The following is a 24,949-nucleotide window of genomic DNA, read 5'->3' as shown; positions in this document are numbered from 1 at the left end:
TTGTTTTCGGTCAAGGTTCAGACCAAGGTTTGGGACAGGAACCATGTATATAAGAAATCTAAGAAAGTCAATGCCTGTGGCATTGCCTGACACTTCCTTCCCCCTTACATTTTGTGTATGTATGTATGTGTGTGTGTGTATGTATGTATGTATGTATGTATGTATGTATGTATGTATGTGTATATATGTATATATATATATATATATATATATATATATATATATATATATATATATATATATATATATATATATTTCTGAGGTTTTCACGGGTGTTTGTATTTAGGTCTTTGGTTGTTCGGGTTTTCTCCCGTGTAAAATTGGAAGTGTCTTGGCGGCGTTTAGTCTCATTAAATCATCTTCAGGCTTCAACCGTGCTTCTGGGAGCAATGTGTGATCGCAGCTGTTTCTTCCTTTTAACTGCTAGTGGGGTTTGAACTGATTGGGTGGGAGCTTGGCTGTGCTCTGATTGGATGGGGTTTTCTGTGCTCTGATTGGCTGGGGGTGTGTCCTGTGTTGGTGGGGGCTTGGTTGTGCTCAGTCTAGTCTGTGCTGCAGGGGGATTTGAGCTGGTGAGCTGCATAGCTGTTGTTTGGCTTTGTGGTCGTGCTACATCTTCATAGTGAGTGTCAGTCTGTTGCATGTATGGATTGGAAGGGTTTGAAATGGCTAATGTTGCAGCTGCGGTCTGGCTTTTGGTCCTTGGTCGTGCTTCATGATCAGTGTGGGTTTGGGTCTGCTTTCTGGGTGGATGTGTGGTGGTGACATCCTGTGTGGACATCGTGAGTGTGGGTCTGGTGTCATTCCTTGCGTTAGGGATTCGTTTGTCAATAAGGGCGGGTTTCCAAATGGCTGGTAGGCGGGAGGTGTCATCTCTTTTGTTCATGCTGTGTGGGCGTTTTTCTATCTCGATGGCTTCTCTGATTATTCTGTTGTTAAAGTGTTCAGTTTTGGCGATAGTTCTGGTCTTTTTAAAGTCAATATCATGTCCTGTGACTTTAAAGTGTTGGACCAGGGAAGAAGTTGGTTCCTCTTTTTTGAATGAGTTCTTGTGTTCTTGTGAAGAACACAAGAACAGCTGCGATCACACATTGCTCCCAGAAGCACGAAGCTGAAGCCTGAAGATGACGAATGAGACTTCGTCGAAACGTCGCCAAGACACTTCCAATCTTACACGGGAGAAAACCCGAACAACCAAAGAACTATATATATACTATATATATATAACTATATATATATATATATATATATATATAATTCTAAAGACCTACATACAAACAACCTCAGAAAACATATATATATTTATATATATTATATCTATCAATCAATCTATCAATATAACTGCATATATATAGCTGCAATCAGCTCTCCATATATAAAAGCCAGCCTGAAGAATCAATGAGACTCCACAAACAACATCAAGAGACTTCCAATTCTGCAAAACCAATAAAATATCCACCATCCTACATATATATATACATACATACATACATATATGTATGTATGTATGTATGTATGTATGGGTATATGCATGAGTATATGAAATCCCATGCACCACCTGCCCCACCACATACATCGGACAAACCAACAGAAGAATAAGTGCACGCATTGAAGAACACAAGAACTCATTCAAAAAAGAGGAACCAACTTCTTCCCTGGTCCAACACCTTAAAGCCACAGGACACGATATTGACTTTAAAAAGACCAGAACTATCGCCAAAACTGAACACTTTAACAACAGAATAATCAGAGAAGCCATCGAGATAGAAAAACGCCCACACAGCATGAACAAACGAGATGATACCTCCCGCCTACCAGCCATTTGGAAACCCGCCCTTATTGACAAACGAGTCCTTAACACGAGGAATGACACCAGACCCACACTCACGAGGTCCACACAGGATGTCACCACCACACAACCACCCAGAAAGCAGACCCAAACCCACACTGATCAGGAAGCACGACCAAGGACCAGAAGCCAGACCGCAGCTGCAACATTAGCCATTTCAAACCCCTCCAATCCATACATGCAGCAGACTGACACCCACTATGAAGATGTAGCACAACCACGAACACGAAGCCAAACAGCAGCAGTGCAGCTCACCAGCTCAAATCCCCCTGCAACTCAGACTAATCTGAGCACAACCAAGCCCCCACCCAAACAGGACACACCTCCAGCCAATCAGAGCGCAAAAAACCCCCCATCCAATCAGAGCACAGCCAAGCTCCCACCCAATCAGTTCAAACCCCCACTAGCAGTTAAAAAGGAAGAAACAGCTGCAATCACACACTGCTCCCAGAAGCACGAAGCTGAAGCCTGAAGATGACGAATGAGACTTCGTTGAAACATCGCCAAGAGACTTCCAATTTTACGCGGGAGAAAACCCGAATAACCAAAGACCTACATACAAACACCCGCGAAAACCTCAGAAAATAAATGTATATGTATATGTATATGTATATGTATATGTATATGTATATGTATAGATGGTAGGGTCTCCTGCTTGAGCAGGTGGTTGGACTAGAAGACCTCCAAGGTCCCTTCCAATTCTCTTATTCTGATAGTCACAAATTTGTTGAACACTCATCTCTTAAAAAAACCACTTGCAGATTAAGAGTTACTGTACCTTGTGGCAAGATGGGTGGCAAACACATTTAATAAATAAACTTAATACATAAAGAAGAGTTATTGAAGAGTTATTAGAACTTGTTATCAAACTGATAGATGGAATAGTATTGTTATTGTATTATTATTTTTTATTAGTTTTTGGCTTGTGTACCTTCAAAGGCAAATGATTAAAGTATGTTGATTGATCCCCAGGAAGCATTTTGGTAATTCAACTTCTCAAAATTATTTCAACCAGAGGCAAATACTAGTATCCTCACTTCCATTTTCCAGCAAACTGAATTACGATGGTTTATAAAAAAATATTTATTATCAAGTTTATACTTTGGTTTGGTGTTTGTACAAATACTCAACATTTTTTTTTTAAAAAAATAAAAACATATTGAAATGATAAAAGTTAAAATTATCATTTAAAACATTTAAATATCAATTAAACTATCGTTTAAAATGATAAAATAAAAAAAATATTGTTAGTATAATTAACCCTTAGCCAAAACAATGCATTTCTGTTTTTCCTAAAAGCTGGAAAATGAAAAACAACTTGAAGCTTGCAACAGCCATCACTTATTTTCTCCCTGATTGTCAGGTCTATGTTTATTTAATCCAGGATTCCGCCAGGATACACCCTACACTTATTAGTCTTGTCCTACGACTTTGTGCTTCATTTGAAGCAGTGAAAGAAAAGTATTGCCACGTTTTGTTGCTGCTTTCAAAAATTAAAAAGATCTGTTGTTAATTGGAAAAATAACCTGCCTGACTTAATAAAATGTTGTTTTGGTATCTTTTTCCACACATACACACCCCCTAGCTTTAGCAGGGACAATAACTGATCATCTATATTGATGGTCGCAGTTGCCAAAAGTAGAAGTCATGCCCAACAACATTCTTGCAAATGACTTCTGATAAGGAGTTACGGAGCAACACCTACTCGATACTTTTGTTTCCCTATGACCTAAACCTAAATAACAAAAGTCACATTTAAAATAGCATCCTAGGAGGTGATGAAGGTACCTATTAGAACCAGTTCGGTCTAGTGCAGGGGTGTCAGACTCAAGGCCCAAGGGCTGGATCCAGACTGTGGGATACTTAGATCTGGCCCATGGTGTTGCCCTGGAAACAGTGAAGGACCAGCCCGCAACGCTATTGCCAGCGAAAACGGAGCTGCACACAGCCCTCCTGAGCTCCGTTTTCATTGGCAGAGGGTTGCAGGAAGCCATGGCAGCCAAAAACGGAGCTTGGGAGCCCATTTTCTCTGGCAGAGCACTTGGGCCACCACAGGCCCCTTCGACACCAGTGACATCGAGCTGGCCATGCCCACCCTGGCCACACACACCCCAGCCACCCCCCCCCAAGGTCAAACACAACCTTGATGCGGTCCTCAATGAAATTGAGTTTGACACTCCTGATCTAGTGGTTAAGAGCCCAGTCTGGAAAGTGGGGAGACTGAGAGTTCTAATCCTGCCTTAGCCATAAAACTCAGCTGGGTGACCTTAGGCCAGTCACTCTCAGCCCAACCCAGCACTCTGGGTTGTTGTTGTGGGGGGGGGGAAAGTAATTATTATTTTTATTAGAAAAAAAACAGGCACGTTGTGCCACATTCATCCTTTTTTACCTTCTAACAAGACATTTACTTTTCAGGTTTACTTCTTCCCCTCTGGTAAGGCCAGGATTACTTTGAAACGAAGTGCTATAGAGCCATTAATTTACTTGCTAACAATGGCCTGGATATACTGGAGGGGTGAAATCTACTTACCTTCCTTACCGGCTCGGGTATGCATGTGCCGCGCATGCGCAGAAGGTAAAAATCACATTACTTCCTGGTTAAAATCAGGAAGTAATGACACCCGGGTGGGTGAGTGGAGCTTTGCTCCGCCATTGCTATCGGATCGCCGAACTACCAGCTGCAATCTAAAGTCTAAAAGCAAGTACAAGTTTCTTTGAAATTACTGTTTTGTTTCTTAACATACTATCCTTCCTTTTTTTGGTGTGGTACTGTAATTAAAAGAATCTAAACAAAATCAAACGACTTGGGAAGAGTTGTCCCATCAATACCATCCTGGAATGCAGAGTTCCCAATATACCATAATGGATTTCTTCTGAAGTAGAATAGATTTAAAATATAAAATATGGAATATCTGGAGAACTTGGAGAAGTTTCCGCCCATTTTAGTGAACAAAAAGAAAAAAAGAAAAAAGTAAAACAATTAACAAGGGTGTTAATTCCTCTGGCTGAATTTTCTTCAGGAAGGAAATACATTTCTTGCAATTTATTATCTCAGGGGTCTGCAAACTTGGCTCTTTTAAGACTTGTGGACTTCAACTCTGGCTTTGCTGGCTGAGGAACTCTGGGAGTTGAAGTCCACAAGTCTTAAAAGAGCCAAGTTTGCAGACCCCTGTATTATCTCATGGTGCCTAGTTGAAAATTACAGACCAATCTCTCTATGCTGCGTCACCTGCAAAGTAATGGAATCTATCATCAACCAATCCATTACCCTCCACCTAGAAACAAACAACCTACTCTCTAATAAACAATTTGGTTTCAGAAAAAAATTATCATGTAACTTACAACTTCTCTACTGCAGAAACATATGGACTACTAATCTTGATCAAGGCAAAGCAATAGATGCAATCTACATAGACTTCTGCAAAGCTTTTGACTCAGTAGTACATGATAAACTTCTCCTAAAACTAAAATCCTACGGCATTTCAGGACCTCTTCACAATTGGATAAATGCCTTCCTGTCAAACAGACACCAAGTTTCTTTTCCAAAAACACCACATTCTTTTCCAAAAACACCACACTACTAACCAGAGCATATAAAACATTTGCTAGACCAATTCTAGAATACAGCTCACCTGTTTGGAACCCTCACCACATCTCTGACATCAATACAATTGAGCGTGTCCAGAAATATTTTACAAGAAGAGTTCTCCATTCCTCTGAAAACAACAAAATACCTTATCCCACCAGACTTGAAATCCTAGGCTTAGAAAACTTGGAACTCCGTCGCCTTCGACAAGACCTAAGTTTAACTCACAGAATCATCTATTGTAATGTCCTTCCTGTCAAAGACTACTTCAGCTTTAATTGCAATAATACAAGGGCAACCAATAGATTTAAACTTAATGTAAACCGCTTTAATCTAGATTGCAGAAAATATGACTTCTGCAACAGAATCATCAGTGCTTGGAATACTTTACCTGACTCTGTGGTCTCTTCCCATAATCCTAAAAGCTTTAACCAAAAACTTTCTACTATTGACCTCACCCCATTCCTAAGAGGACCATATAAGCGTATAAGCGCACAAACGTGCCTACCGTTCCTGTCCTATTGTTTTTCTTTTCTTCTTCCTATATATGTTTATATGTGTATATACTACATAATCTTTTTGTATGATGTTGTGACAAATAAATAAAATAAAAAAAAATAAATAAAAAATAAGTGGTCAAAATTGGCAATGCTCTATCAAATCCTGTTCCTGTCAAAAGTGGCGTTCCCCAACGCAGCGTTCTTGGACCAACGCTCTTCATACTATATATAAATGATCTCTGTGATCTTATCTCAAGTTATTGTGTTCTCTTTGCTGACAATGTCAAACTATTTAACACCACCAACAATACTTCTACCTTTCAAAAAGACCTTGACTTTGTATCCGATTGGTCTAAAACTTGGCAACTCCAAATCTCAACCAGCAAATGCTCAGTCTTACATATTGGGAAAAAGAACCCTAACACTAAGTACAAGCTTGATGGACATTACCTTACAGATGACCTGTTAAAGACCTTGGAGTTTTCATATCAAATGATCTAAGTGCCAAAGCCCACTGCAACTACATAGCAAAAAAGGCTCTAAGAGTTGTAAACCTAATTTTACGCAGCTTCTTTTCCAAAAACTCTACACTACTAACCAGAGCATACAAAACATTTGCTAGACCTATTCTTGAATACAGCTCACCTGTCTGGAACCCATACCACATCTCTGACATTAATACAATTGAACGCGTCCAGAAATATTTTACAAGAAGAGTTCTCCGCTCCTCTGAAAACAACAAAATACTTTATACCACCAGACTTGAAATCCTGGGATTAGAAAATTTAGAACTCCGCCGACTCCGACAAGACCTGTGTTTAACACACAGAATCATCTATTGCAATGTCCTTCCTGTAAAAGACTACTTCAGGTTCAATTGCAATAATACAAGAGCAAACAATAGATTCAAACTTAATGTTAACCGCTTCAATCTTGATTGCAGAAAATATGACTTCTGTAACAGAGTTGTTAACGCTTGGAACGCACTACCTGATTCTGTGGTCTCTTCTCAAAATCCCAAAAACTTCAACCAAAAACTGACTACTATTGACCTCACCCCATTCCTAAGAGGACTATAAGGGGCGTGCATAAGAGCACAAAAGTGCCTACCATTCCTGTCCTATTGTTCCCTTTCATTATATTGAATTAATATAGTTGTTGCATACTTTTGCTTACATATTATGTTTATGTATACTGTTGTGACAAATAAAAAAAGAGAGGAGAGGGAAGGGAGGAGAGGGAAGGGAGGAGGGAGAGGGAAGGGAGGGAGGGAGGGAGGGAGAGGGAAGGGAGGAGAGGGAAGGGGAGGGGAGAGAGGGAAGGGGGAGGGGAGGGAAGAGAGGAGGGGAGGGGAGAGGAGAGGAGCCATGGGTTTCAATTAAATTGAAGTAAGAGTCAGCTGGATACCAGGAAGAATTTTCTAATGTCTATATTTCTATGATAATGGAAGGTTCTGTGTTAGGAAGTGGTGGGTTTTTCCAAATGGAGGAATTTAAACTACGGATGGCCATCTGTGGAGCTCCTGAAGTAACGGACAGAGGAGGTAGAACAAGCGATCTCCAAGGAAAGCCTACAACTACTACGGCATTTACCATTTCACTTTTGTGGGCCATGCAATCTTTATCTAGAAGAATTTCAGTGACAAGCCAATACGGGTAGTCCTCAACTTGCAATCACTCATTGAGTGACCATTTGAAGCTACAACGGCACTGAAAAAAGTGACTTACGACCATTTTTCACATTCATGACCACTGCAGCATCACCACGGTCACATGAACAAAATTCAGACGCTTGACAACTGACAGGTATTTAGGACAGTCGCAGTGTCCCAGGGTCACGTGATCTCCTTTTGCGACCATCCGACAAGCAAAGTCAATAGGGAAGCCACTTAACAACTGAGTCACTAACGTAACAACTGCAGTGATTGGCTTACCAGCTATGGCAAGAAAGGTCATGAAATGGACAAAACTCACTTAACGTCCGGCTTAGCAACAGGAATTCTGGGGTCAATTGTGGTCATAAGTCAAGGACTTACCTGTAGTCAGTGGCAAGACCTCCATGTGGCTAAAATAAAATTATATTCTCTCCAACTAAACTGGGTCATTATACAAGTCTGTATAATGTATGCAATGTAAGTAATATTATCAGGCATATTTTTCAAGAGTTACCAAATATCCACTCCACCCCTGAATGAAACAACTGTTTGGCAATTTTATTAGCTTTGCATGAACTGTGATGGAAAATATTTGACTATGTCTTTTGAATGTCTAAGGGCAGATTTGAAATACAGATATTTGTTTGCTCATATATCAGTGGTGAGTTGCCCCCAGTTCGGACCGGTTCAAAAGAACCGGTAGTAAAACTGGCAGGAGGCTCTGCCCACTGACCCGGACATCATCAGGTTCCCATTGCGAACTGCTAGTAAAGGTAAGTAGAACCCACCCCTGACATAGATATAGATATAGATATAGATATAGATTTGTTTTCGTAGGTTTTCATGGGTATAGGTATATAGGTCTTGGCATATTAGGGTCTTTTCCCGGGTAAGGTTGAGTGTATCTTGGTGATGTTTCGACGAGGTCTCACTCATCATCTTCAGGCTGGTGCTTTCGGCTTTCGGCGACCTTTGCTTGCACAAGCACAAAGCTGAAAGCACCAGCCTGAGGATGATAAGTGAGACCTCGGTGAAACATCAAAGATACCTCGAGGAAAAGACCCCATGCCAAGACCTACCTACCTACCTACCTACCTACCTACATACATACATACATACATATATGTGTGTGTGTGTGTGTTTTCAGTTTTCACGGGTATATGCAGGTTTTGCAGCCATGGTCGGCCCATGTAAGATTGGAAGTATTTAGGCAATGTTTCGATGAGATCTCACTCATCATCTTCAGGCTTTGGCTTTGTTCTTATGTGAGCAAAGTGTGGATTTTAACTGCTGTTTCTCTATAGATACTGGTGTGGGGGTGTGTTTTTTGAATTGCAGGCCTAGCTGTTGCAAGCTGATTGGTTGGCTGTGTTGCTACATATTGATTGGTTAATGAAACATCCACACATGACAAGACCTTGAACTCAGAACCAGACCAAGCCCCAAAATACTACTCCCCACACAAAGATCAACACATAATAGGACCTCAAACTCGGAACCAGACCAGGGCCCAAAATGCTACTTCCCACACAAATATCAACCCCATTAACCAATTAGCAACACAGCCAACCAATCAGCTTGCAACAGCTAGGCCAGCTATTCAAAAAACATCCCCCCACCAGTATTTATAGAGAAACAGCAGTTAAAATCTGCTGGTTCAGCAGACTAAGTCTGTCTGTTATTAACACAGCTGCTTGCAATTACTGCAAGTTCAAGTCCCACCAGGCCCAAGGTTGACTCAGCCTTCCATCCTTTATAAGGTAGGTAAAATGAGGACCCAGATTGTTGGAGGCAATAAAAAGTTGACTTTGTATATAATATACAAATGGATGAAGACTATTGCTTAACACAGTGTAAGCCGCTCTGAGTCTTCGGAGAAGGGCGGGATATAAATTCAAATTTTTTAAAAAAATCTACACTTTACTCACATAAGAACGTATATATATATATATATATATATATATATATATATATATATATATATATATATATATATATATATATATATATATATATATATATATATATATATATATATATTTGTTTTCTGAGGTTTTCACGGGTGTTTGTATATAGGTCTTTGGTTGTTCGGGTTTTCTCCCGTAAGATTGGAAGTATCTTGGCGACGCTTCGATAAGTCTCATTCATCATCTTCAGGCTTCAGCTTCGTGCTTCTGGGAGCAATGTGTGATCGCAGCTGTTTCTTCCTTTAACTGCTAGTGGGGTTTGAACTGATTGGGTGAGTTGGTTGAACTCATTCAAAGAGGAATAACTTCTTCCCTGGTCCAACATTTTAAAACACAGGACATGATATTGAATTTAAAGACCAGAACTATCGCCCCCTGAACACTTTAACAGAATAATCAGAGGCTAGATAGAAACGCCCACACAGATGAACAGATGCCACTTACCAGGAACACGGAATGACCCACATCACACAGGATCACCACCGCACATCCATCCAGAACAGCCCACACTGATCATCCTCCAATCCATTCATGGCAGAGATGTGAAGAATATATATATATATATATATATATATATATATATATATATATATATATATATATATTTGTTTTCTGAGGTTTTCACGGGTGTTTGTATATAGGTCTTTGGTTGTTCGGGTTTTCTCCGTGTAAAATTGGAAGTGTCTTGGCGACGTTTGACGAAGTCTCATTCGTCATCTTCAGGCTTCAGCCGTGCTTCTGGGAGCAATGTGTGATCGCAGCTGTTTCTTCCTTTTAACTGCTAGTGGGGTTTGAACTGATTGGGTGGGAGCTTGGCTGTGCTCTGATTGGATGGGGTTTTCTGTGCTCTGATTGGCTGGGGTGTGTCCTGTGTTGGTGGGGGCTTGGTTGTGCTCAGTCTAATCTGTGCTGCAGGGGGATTAGAGCTGGTGAGCTGCATAGCTGTTGTTTGGCTTTGTGGTCGTGTTACATCTTCATAGTGGGTGTCAGTCTGCTGCATGAATGGATTGGAGGGGTTTGAAATGGCTAATGTTGCAGCTGCGGCCTGGCTCCTGGTCCTTGGTCGTGCTTCCTGATCAGTGTGGGTTTGGGTCTGCTTTCTGGGTGGATGTGTGGTGGTGACATCCTGTGTGGACCTCGTGAGTGTGGGTCTGGTGTCATTCCTCGTGTTAGGGACTCGTTTGTCAATAAGGGCGGTTTCCAAATGGCTGGTAGGCGGAGGTGTCATCTCGTTTGTTCATGCTGTGTGGGCGTTTTTCTATCACAATGGCTTCTCTGATTATTCTGTTGTTAAAGTGTTCAGTTTTGGCGATAGTTCTGGTCTTTTTAAAGTCAATATCATGTCCTGTGACTTTAAAGTGTTGGACCAGGGAAGAAGTTGGTTCCTCTTTTTTGAATGAGTTCTTGTGTTCTTCAATGCGCACTTATTCTTCTGTTGGTTTGTCCAATGTATGTGGTGGGGCAGGCGGTGCATGGGATTTCATATACTCCTTGATTTTCTAACTCAATTTTGTCTTTGGGGTTTCTTAGGATGGTGGATATTTTTCTGTTTGTGCAGAATGCTGTCTTGATGTTGTGTTTGTGGAGGATCTTGCTGATTCTGTCTGTGGTGCCTTTTATATATGGGAGGAGGGCTGCCGCTTTTCTTGTTCTCTGTCTTGGATTTTAGTGGGGGTTCTTTTGGATTAGCTTGGTAATCTTATTTGTTTGGAATCCATTGGATGTTAGTACGTTAGTGAGAGTGTCTAGTTCGGGTTTTAGGTGTTGTTCATCAGCTAAGCATTTTGTTCTGAGATGAGTGTCTTGGCTACGGAGTTGATCTGTGCTGGGTGGTGGTGTGAGAGTGCGTGCAGATAGCGGTTTGTGTGTGTTTTCTTCTGGTAGATGGTGTGTCCTAGGGAGCCATTGGGTTTTCTGTAGACTAAGACATCTAGGAAGGGAAATTGGTTGTTAACTTCTGTTTCCATGGTGAACTGTATTTTGGGGTGTAGGCTATTGAGGTGTGTGAGGAAGTTGTCAAGTTTTTCTTTCCCGTGTGGCCAGATTATGAAGGTGTCGTCTACATATCTGAGCCAGAGTTTGGGTTTGTGATCAGATTTTTCTAGTGCTTGGGTTTCAAAGTGTTCCATGTAGAGATTGGCAATGACAGGTGAGAGGAGTGATCCCATGGGTGCTCCTTCTACTTGTTTGTATTTTTGTCCATTATAGATGAAGTATGTGTTGGATAGGCAGTGGTTGGTCAGATCTAGGATGTGCTTGGGGGGGTTATATTTGTTTTGGATAGCTGTCAAGGCTTCTTTGATTGGCACTTGGGTGAAGAGGGATATGACATCAAAGCTCACGAGTAGGTCGCTGGGCTGTAAGTTTTGTTTCTTTATGATCTCTATGAACTGGAATGAGTTTTTACGTGTGAGGTGATGGATTCTGCATAGGGCTGTAGTTGTTTGGCGAGAAATTTGGCTAGGTTTTGTAGAGGTGAGCCTATGGAGCTGACTATGGGTCTGAGTGGGGGTTCCTTCTTTGTGTATCTTGGGAGGCCATAGAGCTTAGGGCATCTGGATGATTTCTCTGGGAATGATTCTTTGTTGGATTTCTTCGCTGATGGGGAGGCTTTTATTTTGGATCTAGTGGTTTTCTAGGTAGGTGGTGGGGTCTGTGTTTAGGGGCTTGTATGCAGGGTCTTGGAGTAGGTTGGTTAATTTGGTTTGGTAGTCAGATGTGTTCATAACCACCGTGGCGTTGCCCTTGTCTGCTGGTAGGATTATTATGCTGGTATCTTTTTTCAGGTTAAGTAGTGCTGTCTGTTCCTCTTTGGGTAAGTTGCTTTTGGGTGGCTTGCTGGTGCAGAGGATGTTGGAGATCTCGAGTCTGATTTTGTTAGCATCATCGGGGTTGATTTTGGTCAGGCTGGTTTCAACTCCGCATATAATGGTTTCGGTGGGGATGTATTTGGGCGTGACTGCAAAGTTGAATCCTTTGGAAAGGACATCGGTTTCAGCTTTGGTGAGGATCCTATCTGAGATGTTATGCACTGTTTGTTTCATGTGTTGCTGTGAGGGTGGAGGGGTTTGTTTCTGGCGTTCTTGTAGTCTTCGGAGTTTGTTGGTGTGCGTGTCTGTCTTGAGGGTGGTCTGTGTTTCGGCTCTCCAGACGGCAAGTTGTTTGGATTTGTCCCAAAGTGCAGGGTGCATCTTGTTGCATCTTATATATATATGTAGGTCTTTGGTTATTCGGGTTTTCTCCCGCGTAAAATTGGAAGTGTCTTGGCGACGTTTCGACGAAGTCTCATTCGTCATCTTCAGGCTTCAGCTTCGTGCTTCTGGGAGCAATGTGTGATTGCAGCTGTTTCTTCCTTTTTAACTGCTAGTGGGGGTTTGAACTGATTGGGTGGGAGCTTGGCTGTGCTCTGATTGGATGGGGTTTTTGTGCTCTGATTGGCTGGGGTGTGTCCTGTGTTGGTGGGGCTTGGTTGTGCTCAAATTAGTCTGAGTGCTGCAGGGGATTTGAGCTGGTGAGCTGCACTGCTGCTGTTTGGCTTCGTGGTCGTGGTCGTGCTACATCTTCGTAGTGGGTGTCAGTCTGCTGCATGTATGGATTGGAGGGGTTTGAAATGGCTAATGTTGCAGCTGCGGTCTGGCTTCTGGTCCTTGGTCGTGCTTCCTGATCAGTGTGGGTTTGGGTCTGCTTTCTGGGTGGATGTGGTGGTGACATCCTGTGTGGATCTCGTGAGTGTGGGTCTGGCGTCATTCCTCGTGTTAGGGACACGTTTGTCAATTAGGGCAGGTTTCCAAATGGCTGGTAGGCGGGAGGTATCATCTCGGTTGTTCATGCTGTGTGGGCGTTTATCTCGATGGCTTCTCTGATTATTCTGTTGTTAAAGTGTTCAGTTTTGGCGATAGTTCTGGTCTTTTTAAAGTCAATATCGTGTCCTGTGACTTTAAAGTGTTGGTCCAGGGAAGAAGTTGGTTCCTCTTTTTTGAATGAGTTCTTGTGTTCTTCAATGCGTGCACTTATTCTTCTGTTGGTTTGTCCAATGTATGTGGTGGGGCAGGCGGTGCATGGGATTTCATATACTCCTTGATTTTCTAACTCAATTTTGTCTTTGGGGTTTCTTAGGATGGTGGATATTTTTTGGTTTGTGCAGAATGCTGTCTTGATGTTATGTTTGTGGAGGATCTTGCTGATTCTGTCTGTGGTGCCTTTTATATATGGGAGGAGGGCTGTGCCATTTTCTTGCTCTCTGTCTTGGGTTTTAGTGGGGGGTTCTTTTTGGATTAGTTTGGTAATCTTATTTCTCTGGAATCCATTTAACCCCCACTAGCAGTTAAAAAGGAAGAAACAGCTGCAATCACACATTGCTCCCAGAAGCACGAAGCTGAAGCCTGAAGATGACGAATGAGACTTCGAAACGTCGCCAAGACACTTCCAATTTTACGCGGAGAAAACCCGAATAACCAAAGACCTACATACAAACACCATGAAAACCTCAGAAAATATATATATATATATATATATATATATATATATATATATATATATATATATATATATATATATATATATATGTATATATATATGTATGTATGTGTATATATATATACACATACATACATACATACATACATACATACATACATACATATACACATACTCATAAATACACGGTTTCCTTTGACATAGTTTCTATTGGCAGCCTAATGCTTCTTCAGCTACGTTACTACAGGTAAGCTTCATCTAATAGGTAGCATGTGGGTGGGTGTTTGTGGGTGTGTATACACACAAACAACCTGTTCAATATATATATATCTATACGTACATATATATGTTTGTATGAATGTATGTATGCCTGCATGCATGTATATATGTATGTTGAACAGGTAGCCTATATATACATATATATACACACATATATACATACACACACATACATATATATATAGGCTACTTGTTCAACATACATATATATGTACATATATCTATACACACACACACACACATTTATATATATATATATATATATATTTATATATACACGCTACCTGTTCAATATATATATTGAACTACCTGTTCAATATGTTACCTGTTCAAAACACTATTAGGTGAAGCCTACCTGAAATAAAGTAGCTCAAGAAGCATTCGGCTGCCAAAACAAACTGTGTCAAAGGAAACCATGTTTGGAATGTGGTAAGTCGTATTATTCCTGCCAGATAAAAGGACCTGTTCTGCTGTTAAGGGAAAAGAGGCTGCCTCAGACGGCAAATTCTTCATGAACCTTCTTCTCCTTCAACATTGTGAAGTTGTGAATATTGTGAAGCCCTCAGTTTGTATAAAATGGCCCAGTTTTGCCATATGGTGACCCTGTTTGCTATCTTCTTTGATGATAGAAATGACAGCATGTGGTTGGATCACAAATGACCTGGAAAAGCTAGGAAGGTTTCCACCCTAAGAAATTATACGGTAATTTATCCTGAGTGGATTCAGCCTTAGAGTGCCATCGTGATACCTCCCGATGATGTAAAACACTACTCTGATTTCTGTTATCTAAATAACCCTGAGAAGGGGTTGTATTTTAAAATGAGAAATTGCTCCAGAGATAAGAGAAGAGAGAGAAGTTTTTCAGGGCCACCAGAGGAGACAAACTCTCAATCTATCTGTTTCAAACAGAATATTTTCCTAATTTATATATTTATATTTATTTGTACATATTAATTTTATAAACAGCTCAAGGCAGCAGACATATCCAAATATCTTTCTTCTCCGATTTTCCCCACACCAATTTTCCTCACAGGGTAGAGATGGGTTGAGCTGAGAGATTGACTGTCCCAAACATACCCCAGTTTGCCTTTCATGGCTAAATCAGGACTTGAACTCTTGGTCTCCTGACTTCTAACCTGGTGTTTTAACCACTAAACCAAACTGGCTCTATTCCCTGAGCTCAGGTTTACAAAGGAAATGGATGATTGCAGAAAACATAGAATTGGTGCTGCCAGGGCTGTTGTTTAGTCTTAAAAACAATTCTCATATTTTCTGCTCTACCTAAGGCTTTTGCATCCTTCTCAGCAGAGTTGGATATGTCAATGTTGCTTGTGCAGCTATGCCATTAATTTTTTAGTAGCTGTGTGTCATCTTTTACAAGAGGCTATTAAAGGCTGAATTCAGCCTGTCTTTTACACGTTTACTGACATTTATCCTATGGCAGCTGGCTTAGCCTCACCCAGAAGATGCCTGCAGTGTGTGGTTAAAAACATCAAGGTGGCAGCTGCGAAGGTCCCATCAAAGCTCCACCCTTGTTAAAAATGTGGCAGGCACATAAATAGCACCATTGTGGGGGGGCCCCCTTCCCGCTTGGGCTTTTCTTGCCACGCCTTGTGGACAGCCCTGTATTCCAGCTGTTTATGCATCACTCATATCCTGAAGGTTATGAGCAGCCCTTAGCATCATGGAATAATCCTAGCCATAGTTTAAGGATAAAGTGAGTTTAACTGTTGATTTGGGTTTTAATTACAGTTAGTCCTCGACTTCCAATCAATGATTGCATTTTGGATGTTTAGCAACCAGCCCAGTTTTATAGCTATTCGCAGTGTCCCACTGTCATGTGACCTCCATTTATGACTTCCCCCCCCCCGCTGGAAATCAGTGTTTGCTTCCACGTTTTCGCAAAAGACGCCTAGCAAACGACAGCCATTGCATACAAAGGGTTCGTTTAACAACTTCTGCATTCACTTAATGTCTCTGACATTTTGCTTAACAACTGCGGCATTTACTTAACATCTGCCGCAAAGAAAGATAATAAAATCGGTCACGGTAACATGGTGACCTGCTTGGAAATTTGGTCGCTTGGAAACTGGCTCATATTTATGATGGTTGCAATGTCTCGTGGTAATGGGATGTGACCTTCTGACAAGCAAAGTCAATGGGGAAGCTGTGTTCCCTTAACAACGGCATTGCTTATTTAACAACTGTGACAAGAAAGGTCGTAAAATGGGGCAAAACTCACTTAACAACTGTCTTGCTTAGCAATGGCAATTTTGGGCTCAATTTTGGTCATAAGTCGAGGAGTGCATTGATGCTTTCATGGCAAACATAGTCATGCTTTCTATGTTGCATTTTTAAGTTATTGCAACCCACTCAACCATAGTGCAACGTTTTGTTGCAGGACCCGTTTGCAACAAACATAAACACTGGCTAGCCATCATACAGTGTGTGCAACTATTTCAAAAGAACGAAATGTGAGCGGCACTTGCAAAAAGAAGCAAGAAAAGCATTCAAAGGAGCTCTAACAAATCTTGAAAAAGATTCCCTTTCTTAAAGGATTCAAAAAGAGGTACTTCACACACGCCCCTCTGTGTTTGAAAGCATTTCTTCTGAAGGATTTGCACAGCCTTAATTCTTTAAATACCTTGGAAATCTTCAGACTGAAAGAACGAGGAAAGAGAGAAATAATTCAAAGAGTATGATGATGAAATCTATCTCCTTTTTAAACAGAACCCTGGTGTTTTGATCGTTTGCATCCACACATTTATTATTGGAGGAATGTTTCTTAAATTGTTGTCCAAAGACTCTCCGGGAGTCATTCAAATCCCTTTCAGATTTCTGCAAAATATTGAAATGCCACTCTTCTCATTTTTTTCCTTGTTAAAAACTATAGGGTTTTTCAGGAAAAAAATATTTTATGTTAATACTGAATGATATTGAAAATATAAGTTTGAAAATCAGATGTTACATCTTATCTGTCCTACTCTATGGAGTGGAGAGTTGGTCTCTGACAGAAAGCCACTTGAAAAGACTAGAAGCATTTGAAATGTGGATTTACAGATGGCTGTTACATAAAAGCTGGGTTGACAAAATAAGAAATGCGGAGGTGATAAGCCACCTGGGAAAGCCAGGGGAGATCATCAAAACCATTAAAAAGGGAAAGTTAGAATATTTCGGACATGTAAATACGATACCCGGAAAAGTACAGCATCCTTCACTTAATCCTCCAGGGAAAGATTGAAGGCAAACGAGATCCAGGCAGAAGAAGAACATCATGGCTTCAAAATCTAAGGGACTGATTTGGACAAAATGCAACAGCACTTTTTCATGTGGCTGTTGATAAAAATAGTATCGTCAACATGATGGCCAACGTCCGATGACGGATACGGCACAATAAAAAGAGGAAGCATATTGAATGGAACGGGTATTATTATTTTTATATAATCCAAAAAATAGTGTACAAATGTATCACTTTTCATTTTTCATATGATAAATCTTGATCAATGTAAGCCATGGAAAGCTCCTTGGAGGTTCTTCATAATTTTTAAAAACAGGTAAAGTGAGAATTTTTTTTTAAAGAAACACTGTATTAGGGTATTGACACACTCTATTCCTCAAGCACAAGAAATTTCAGGAGCAGTTGTACAAACTAAAGAAAAGGTACATTAAAACAGAATGGTTACATGAACTGGGCATGGCTAGTCTATTGAAGAGAAGGACCAGGGGAGACAGGATAGCCATCTTCCAATACTTGAGGGGCTGCCACAGAGAGGAGGGGGTCAAGCTGTTTTCCAAAGCACCTGAAGCCCAGACAAGGAATAATGGATGGAAACTGACCAAGGAGAGATTCAACCTAGAAATGAGGAGAAACTTTCTGACAGTGAGAACAATCAACCAGTGGAACACAACATCTTTGGAAGTTGTGGGAGCTTCATCACTAGAGACTTTCAAGAAAAGATTGGACTGCCATTTGTCAGAAATGGTATAGGTCAGGAGTCTGCAAAATTGGCTCTTTTAAAACTTGTGGACTTCAACTCCCAGAGTATAGGGTCTCCTGCTTGAGCAGGGGGTTGGACTAGATCAGGGGTCTCCAACCTTGGCAACTTTAAGATTTGTGGACTTCAACTCCCAGAGTTCCTCAGCCAGCTTTGCTTGTGGAGTTGAAGTCCACAAGTCTTAAAGTTGCCAAGGTTGGAGACCCCTGGACTAGATGACCTATTAGGTCCCTTCCAACTCTGTTAATCTGTTAAAGGACCCGGGTACTTACGGGACCGCCTGCTGTTACCTCATGCCTCCCACCGACCCGTACGCTCACACAGAGAGGGTCTTCTCAGGGTGCCGTCCGCCAAACAATGTCGACTGGCGGCCCCCAGGGGCAGGGCCTTCTCTGTTGGAGCTCCTACGCTCTGGAACAAACTTCCCTCTGGCCTACGCCAAGTGCCCGACCTTCGGACCTTTCGCCGTGAGCTGAAAACACACTTATTTATTCAAGCGGGACTGGCTTAACAGTTTTAATAGTTTTATTAAATTTTAATTGGGGTTTTATTATTTTAGGGTTTTAAATTTTAAATTTTTAATGTCGGCCACTTTTGTAATATGCCCTGTTTTAAATTTTTTGTTTTAATTGTATATATATTGGGTTTTTTATCTTTTGGCTGTACACCGCCCTGAGTCCTTCGGGAGAAGGGCGGTATAAAAATCTAATAAAATAAATAAATAAATAAATAAATAAATAAATAAATAAATAAATAAATAAATAAATCTGTTAAAGAACAAAGGAAAGCATGCAGCTGGAATGAAGGTACCTTGTAAGAATTTTGTGAGAATTCAGTGTACAGCTAAGCAGCAACTAGGAGGTAAAGCAGGAGGAGAACTACAGAGCCCTAACTTCTAATCCAAGACTATCATAAAATCTATAAAGAACTAGTTAAATACATTCTCCTTGCCCTAGTAGTAGTAGGCAGTGGACTTTGGTCTCAGGGAGAGGTTCTCTGAATCCAGATATATATTTAAAGCAGTACCTCGGGGAAGCAAAATGCTGGCAGAGTGCCATCCAGCTACATTTTTGTGGGTTTGTATTGTTCCTTTGAAGGACATGCTGCTATCCAGCAATATGGAGAACTGAGCATTTCATCAGTGCTGTTGTGGTTACATGGATGCATCCAGGAACTGTGCGGAAGTGTCCTTTGTTTATGTTCTCCCATCTGAGCCATCATTTTGCATAGTTCTGGTTAATATATTTCAGGACACACAGTAAAATGAAAAACAAGGCTCTAATGCTGGTAATAGTGGAAGGAAGGAATGAGAAAAGAATGACCAACAGCAGAATGGACGGGTGCAGTTACAATGGCAAGACTGCACCTTGGAAGACCTGAAAGAAGGTCTATCATGTTTCCCCAAAAATAAGACCCTGTCTTATACTTTTTTGAACCCCGGAATAAGCGCTTGGCCTTATTTTCGGGGAGGTTTTATTATTTTGGGGCGCGTGGAGCAAGACGGGGCTCCTCTTGCCGTCTTATCTGATTTCCAGCTCTGTCTCCCTAACCTAACCAGAGGAAATGGTGGGGACTGGCTGTGCATGCATTTAAATATTTTTGGGGAAGGCTTATTTTGGGGGGAGGGCCTATTTTCAGGGGACGGCTTATTTTCAGGGGAGAGCTTTTTATCCTGGATGTCTTATTTTCGGGGAAATGCAGTATCATGTTAGGGCTAAATCAACACAGAGAATATCTACCTATGTTATAATTGCTAAGAATCAAAAATGATTTGATGGCACAAAATTTATTTTACAAAAGACTAATAAGCTTTTGTTCTATGCAGTAGTTAAAGCTATAGGCTTCCTCGTAGTAATATATGATTGTGAGAGTTGGATCATAAGGAAGCCTTAGAGGCAAAGAAAATGATGCTTTCGAACTGTGGTGTTGGAGAAGATTCTAAAGAGTCCCTTGGACCGTAAGACAAATCTGTTAAAGAAATCTGTTAAAGAACAAAGGAAAGCATGCAGCTGGAATGAAGGTACCTTGTAAGAATTTTGTGAGAATTCAGTGTACAGCCAACTCTAACGGTTCTTTGGAAGGACTGATCGTGAAGCTGAAGCTCCAATACTTTAGCCACCAAACGAGAAGAAAGGACTCCTTGGAGAAGACACCGAAGTTGGGTAAGTTGGAAGGCAAAAGGAGAAGGGGATGGCAGAGGATGACATGGTTATAATATCACTGATGCAATGAACATGAATTCAGGCAAACTCTGTGAGAGAGTGGCAGGCGGGAAGGGGCTGGCATCAGAGAGGGTATTCAACCGGTTTAGACCGGTTCGGGAAAACCGGTAGTAGCGATCTGCTTACCCGTCCTGGCGCTATGCCTATTTAGCCGTGTTTTCTATCCATCCGCATGCATGTAAGCTGCGGGTGCAAGCAAAGCGCATGCACGGAAGGCCATGCTCATGCATGCAGGTGGGTGCGCTCTCTCATATTTTTGGTGCTGGGCGAGCCGGTAGGTAAATTATGTGACTCCTGGCATGTTGTGGTCCATGGGCTGGCATGTTGTGGTCCACGGGGTTGCAAAGAATCGGCCAAGACTTAGTCACTGGACAACGAAAAAGCTTTTGTTCACCTCTCACTCATACTAATTGGCAAGGAATCCCTAAAATCAGCTTCCCCCACCTCCCTCTGCTGGGAGATATCACGGCTGAACTTAAGACTTTTTGCAACCAAAGTCCTTGGGTTCTTTCTGAGCCACCAGGGTTCCCATGCGCTTCCTCCCCTTGAGATGTTTCCACAACGTGAGAGTTCAACAACCAACATCCAAGTGATGAGAAAAGCACAGAGCCACTTGCTAATAAACTTTCCCACCGATTGTGCAAAAGAGTATAAAGAACAGCATCGGCAGAAGCTCACAATCTTTCAGACAGCGGCAGACTATATGTATATAAAAAGTCAAAGTTTGGTGTCAGAGAGAGGCAGCGGAGATGAGAGAGTAATAGGCTCCATTTGGAAATTAGGGCTGAAGCTTCATAGAGGTTACCAGATGGAAAAACTAGACAGCATTCTATTTCTACACCACAAAAGGAAGATCAGGTTAGCATTCTTCTCTGCAGCGTGGATGAAAAATATATATAGATTTGTATCAAGATGGTGACTTATTGCTAAGGGAATTGAATCCAGATATGGCGCTACATCTTCAATACACCTGTGTCTATAGGGCTATTGAGGTAGAATAGAATAGAATAGAATAAAATAGAACAGAACAGAACAGAACAGAACAGAACAGAATAGAATAGAATAGAATAGAATAGAATAGAATAGAATAAAATAGAATAGAATTCTTTATTGGCCAAGTGTGATTGGACACACAAGGAATTTGTCTTTGGTGCATAGGCTCTCAGTACACATAAAAAGACAAGATACATTCGTCAAGAATCATAAGGTACCACACTTAATGATAGTCATAGGGTACAAATAAGCAATCAAATCATACTAGAAACAATCAATATAAATCGTCAGGATACAAGCAACAAAGTTACAGTCATGCAGTCATAAGTGGGAGGAGATGGGCGATAGGAATGATGAGAAGATTAATAGTAATAGTAATGCTTAGGGGCTTGTAAATTTTTGAATATAGCATGGTTCTTTGAAAAAACAGTTATCAGGTCATATTACTGTGTTTGAATTAAATCTGGGTCCAGGTTTATCTCCAGGAAGTTTCATGTTGGGAGGCAATCTCAGAACATCAACAAACTATATTTATTTAGTCTTACTTCCAAAGTGCTTTAGGCAGTTTATATGCAATAATTAACATCATTTAGGAAATTATCCTGAGAAAGGCTGGGTTATTTTAGTTAATCTAGTTAATTTTAGTTAATCTTAGTTAAGATAATCATTTTACCTACTCTTTCTTGGCCTGGTGTTCTTCAGATCTGTTTAGAGCAGGGATCTCTAACCTTGGCAACTTTAAGACTTGTGGACTTCAACTCCCAGAATCCCTCAACCAGCAAAGCTGGCTGAGGAATTCTGGTAGCTGAAGTCCACAAGTCTTAAAGTTGCCAAGGTTGGAGATCTCTGGTTTAGAGAACATCTTCCAGAAACTGAAATAGGCTTGGCCCAATCCTGGAAATTTGGAGTTTCAGGACTCAGTGCACCTGGAGGGCATCCAAGTTGTAAGTTCTCAGCTTTTTAGGATAGGAAAACAAGACTCTTGTCTTTCATCCATTGATCTACCTCATCCAAGATCGGCTGTTAGGAGATCTACATTTTATAAAATCATTTGCAAAGTGTTCAGTGGGTCTGGTAACCAGGCTATTGAGGTTACAAGGCTGCAGCCTAAGAGGATGGATGACCCCCAGGATGAAAACATTGATCTACTTCCCCACAAGTCCTTTGGGACAGTTCAAACTCATTCCCAAAATGGCAAGTGTATCCAGGAAGTGAGATGGTCCATTGCTGATAGCTTTAAAATCTTAGCAATGGAACCTTTGTTTCTCAAAGAATTATAGTTTGATTAGATCTTGATTTACAAAAGCATAAAATTACAACAGCACAGAAAAAAGTAATTTATGACCATTTTTCACACTTACGACTGATCCAGCATCCCCAGGGTCACGTGATTTACATTAGGATGCCTGATCACTGGTTCATATTTATGACGGTCTTAGTGTCCCAGGGTCACACGATCCCCTTTTGCGACCTTCTGACAAGCAAAGTCAACGGGGAACCAGATTCACTTAACAACCGTGTTACTAATTTAACATCTATGGTGATTCCCTTAAGAACTGTGGCAAGAAACGTCGTAAAATGGGGAGAAACTCACTTCGCAAATTTCTCCCTTGGCGACATCAATTTTGGGCTCAATTGTGGTCGTAAGTCGAGGACTATCTATACCAGTACAAAGCGTGCTTGTGCCTTCAAGCAAGCACTGACCTCCGGCCATCTTCAAGACCTTGAAATTTGCTTGGCAAGATTTCGGCCGTGGTTTTTGCCTTTGGCTTCGTCCTACGGCTGAGCGAGAGACCCTCAACTCAAGCCACCCTTTTCTCTGTCAGATGTATCTGAATGAAAAAGTTGCCTAGATCTGAAAGTTGGGCAGGGGTAACTTAGTTAGCTCTTGGATGGGAGACCACCAGTACATTTCAGAGCTGTAGGCTTAAAAGGCAGAAGTCAAAAGGACCTGCTGAAACGCAGCGGATGGGGAAAGCTCCTTCACGGTTGAGAAGAAAGCAGGAAACCTTAACATCCATCCATCCATCCATAAATAAATAAATAAATAAATAAATACACACACACTCACCCACCCACAAGGTCAGCCTACAGCTGCCTGTCAGGGAGCCCTGAGTATCTTTCTTTCCAGATTAAACCCCAGGAAGAAAAAATACATTTTTCCTAGAAATTTTAACTGCCTTCTGGCACTCTCGCCTTCTTCAAAAGAGACCCATAACGCCGATGCTCCCCCCAACGCCCCCCCCACTCCCCACCTCTTGACTCCCAAACTTGCTTCGTGTCTCCGTTCCCACAACCAGGAACGGCGCGCCGCGAATCCCCCGCCAGGAGACGAGCTTCGGAGGCAAAGTGGCTGAACTGGGAGTTTCCCCCACCCACCCACTTCCCCTCATTTCCATTCAGCTCCGAATGGAAACCTTCTCTCTGAACCTCAGCCTACCTTACCGGGTTGTTGTGGCTGGAGAGGAGGAAGAAAAAGCGCGTAGGGGTAGAAAGCAACCCGCCGGGGAAACGCGCCATCCACGGCTTGAGACTGAGCCGGGAGACCCGGACGCGAGTGGGGGCTTTCTACCCCTGCCCGAGTTCGGCCTGACAGGATTAGCCGCTCCCGGCTCTTACCTGGGCGGTCTGTCTGTCTGTCTGTTCGCCGACGGTACTCCCCGCGACTACGGCCGCTCCTTCTCCCAACTTCTTCTCCCGGCCGCGGAGTTCCTGCCGGATCTTTCCATTCGCTTCGGAGCTGGGAGGCTCCACCCTGGCGCCCGCCCTCCAGCGCTCGGCGGGACTTCTTCCCTTGCCCTCCGCCGGGGTGAGAGGCTTCTTGGACCGCTGAGTGGGGAGGAATTGGCCGAGCGCTGCATTCACACGTTTGCAGCGAGATACGCGTCTTCGGAGATTTCGGGACTCTGGAACTGGGGTTGCGAGCGGCCCGACATGGTCTTGTAGAAGAAACGTCGTTGCCCGCTTCCTTCCTTCTTTACTCCCTTTCCTTTTACCTACCTGTCAATTCAACCGGTCGGGTTATTGAAAGGGCTTGTGTGTCCCTTGGTGCTGAATTAAGTCAGTTTTCTGGGTTCCCCTGATACGTCGGTTGGATTGACACAGTATACTAAACCGGGTTTAGCAAAATGCAGAACATAGGATGAAAAGGGCCCAACTCCATGTTAGTGGGATGGAACAAATTGTGAAGCCCCTGCAGGTGGGCCATAAACTCACCACATGGCTTGGCTTTGCAGGGTATTCTAGCCTAAAATGTGAGTGGCTGGCTTGGACTTCAATAGGATGTTAGACTACAGTTCTCTCTCTCTCTCTCTCTCTCCCTCCCTCCCTCCCACGTCCCCTCCCTCTCACTCTCTCTATCCCTCTCCCCCCTCTTTCTCCTTCCCTTCCTCCCTTCCATTGTTCCTGCCTCCCTCCCTCCTTCTTTC

The 24,949-nt window shown here is 41.9% G+C and overlaps 1 protein-coding gene across 2 annotated transcripts in view; it reads right to left on the bottom strand.

The window, feature by feature from the left end:
* Positions 1–24,274, bottom strand: part of CCDC68 (coiled-coil domain containing 68) — a 68,867-nt gene extending 44,593 nt beyond the window's left edge. For both annotated transcript variants that reach the window (XM_058170722.1, XM_058170723.1), the window contains exon 1: positions 24,141–24,274. The gene's annotated coding sequence lies outside the window, so the exon portion shown is untranslated. The remainder of the gene's footprint in view (positions 1–24,140) is intronic.
* Between the last annotated feature and the right edge of the window lie 675 nt (positions 24,275–24,949).

The sequence above is a fragment of the Ahaetulla prasina genome, chromosome 2 (assembly GCF_028640845.1).
Source record: "Ahaetulla prasina isolate Xishuangbanna chromosome 2, ASM2864084v1, whole genome shotgun sequence".
Classification (NCBI taxonomy): Eukaryota; Metazoa; Chordata; class Lepidosauria; order Squamata; family Colubridae; genus Ahaetulla; species Ahaetulla prasina.
The sequence above is the reverse complement of the archived record's forward strand: the minus strand, read 5'-3'. Positions and strand labels throughout refer to the sequence as shown.